Genomic DNA, 2,500 nt, shown 5'->3' with positions numbered 1-2,500 from the left:
CCCCGTCAAACGCTAGAAGTTGGCGGGGATGTCTCTCTTGTGGCTCACGGGGCTGTTAGGGTCGCACAGAAATGCCTCGGAATGGGAAAACGGGTCATTTTTGTGTGGCCACATTGCATAGGAACGGCATGAAACTTCCAGAGGCATTTGCAGCAGGAATGCATGTGCACTCAAAAACGTCTATATTTTTCACGGATAGACCCCGTGAAACGCTATAAATTGGCGGGGATGTCTCTCTTGTGGCTCACGGGCGCTGTTAGTTAGGGTCGCACAGAAATCCCTCGGAATGGGAAAAGGGGTCATTTTCGTGTTGCCACATTGCGTACGAACGGCATGAAACTTCCAGAGGCATCTGCAGCAGAAATGCATGTGCACTCAAAAACGTCTATATTTTTCACGGATAGACCCCGTGAAACGCTAGAAATTGGCGGGGATGTGTCTCTTGTGGCTCACGGGGCTGTTAGGGTCGCACAGAAATCCCTCGGAATGGGAAAACGGGTCATTTTCGTGTTGCCACAATTGGCATACGAACGGCATGAAACTTCCAGAGGCATTTGCAGCAGAAATGCATGTGCACTCAAAAACGTGAATATTTTTTCACGGATAGACCCCGTCAAACGCTCGAATTTGGCGGGGATGTTTCTCTTGTGGGTCACGGGGCTGTTCGGCTCGCACAGAACTCCCTTGGTCCACCTGATTCGTGCATACAGGCAGCAACTAAAACTCTGTAAACCTGCTGTGAGGACATCTAAACAGTGGACCAGTGAGGCTGTGGAAGATTTGCGGGCGTGCTTAGACTGTACTGACTGGGATATGTTCACGACTGCTACCAATAGTCTGGATGAACTCACAGAGGCTGTGTACATCAGCTTCTGTGAGGACTGCTGTATCCCAACACGTACCAGGGTGAACTTTAACAACAACAAGCCCTGGTTCTCAGCAAAGCTCAAAAGGTTGAGGTTGGAGAAGGAGGAAGCGTTTAGGAGTGGGGATAGAGACAGATTCAAGGAGTCGAAGAACAGGTTTAGCAAAGCGGTGAGAGAGGCTAAACGACTGTACTCAGAGACACTAAAACACCAGTTCTCTACTAACGACGCTGCTTCTGTCTGCCAAAGGGCTCAGGCACATCACCAACTACAAACCCAGAGCGCCCCACACCACTAACGACTCCCGCCTAGCCAACGACCTGAACGAGTTCTACCGTAGATTTGAAAGACAATTGGACTGTCCTGAACCACCCCTTCCCACCCAAGAGGCCCCATCCCCCACCCATACTACAGAAACGACTCTCTCCTTTCAGGAGGGAGAAGTTAATGGGCTTTTCAAGAGGCAGAATCCACGCAAAGCAGCCGGGCCGGACTCTGTCTCTCCAGCCACCCTCAGGCACTGCGCTGGCCAGCTGTCTCCGGTGTTCACCAACATCTTTAACACCTCCCTGGAGACATGCCATGTACCAGCCTGTCTCAAGTCCTCCACCATCATCGCTGTGCCCAAAAAGCTAAGGCCAACAGGACTAAATGATTACAGACCGGTCGCCCTTACATCTGTGGTAATGAAGTCTTTTGAGCGCCTGCTCCTGGCACACCTCAAAGCCATCACAGACCCTCTCCTGGACCCCCTTCAGTTTGCCTACAGAGCCAACAGGTCTGTGGACGACGCAGTTAACATGGCCCTCCACTTCACCCTACAGCATGTGGACGCCCCAGCATCCTACGCCAGGATCCTGTTTGTGGACTTCAGCTCTGCCTTCAACACCATCATCCCTGCCCTGCTTCAGGACAAGCTCTTCCAGCTGAACGTGCCCTACTCCACCTGCAGGTGGATCACAGACTTCCTCTCTGACAGGAAGCAGTGCGTTAAGCCGGGAACAGAAGTCTCTGACTCCAGGTCCATCAGCACGGGAACTCCTCAGGGCTGCGTCCTTTGCCCACTGCTCTTCTCCCTGTATACCAACAGCTGCGCCTCCAATCATCTGTCCGTCAAACTCTTGAAGTTTGTCGGACGACACCACCCTCATTGGGCTGATCTCTGGTGGGGATGAGTCTGACTATAGGTGGGAAGCTGACAACCTGGTGACCTGGTGTAGCCAGAACAACTTAGAGCTAAATGCTCTAAGGACAGTTGAGATGGTTGTGGACTTCAGGAAGAATACAGCCCCACTCACCGCCATCACCCTGTTAGACTCCGCAGTCAAAATTGTGGAGTCCTTCCGCTTCCTGGGCACTATTCTCTGCCGGGACCTCAAGTGGGAACTGAACATCAGCTCCCTCGCCAAGAGAGCTCAACAGAGGATGTACTTTCGACGGCAGCTGAAGAAATGCAACCTGCCAAAGACAATGATGGTGCAATTCTATACAGCGATCATTGAATCCATCCTCACCTCCTCCATAACCGTCTGGTACGCTGCTGCCACTGCCAAGGACAAGAGCAGACTGCAGCGTATCATGCACACTGCTGAGAAGGTAATTGCCTGCAATCTACCAACCCTCGAGGACCTGCA

Source organism: Petromyzon marinus, unplaced genomic scaffold (genome assembly GCF_048934315.1).
Source record: "Petromyzon marinus isolate PM22_M1 ecotype Great Lakes invasive population unplaced genomic scaffold, UKy_Petmar_22M1.pri1.0 PM_G_Scaffold_372, whole genome shotgun sequence".
Classification (NCBI taxonomy): domain Eukaryota; kingdom Metazoa; phylum Chordata; class Hyperoartia; order Petromyzontiformes; family Petromyzontidae; genus Petromyzon; species Petromyzon marinus.
Note: the sequence above shows the minus strand (reverse complement) of the source record.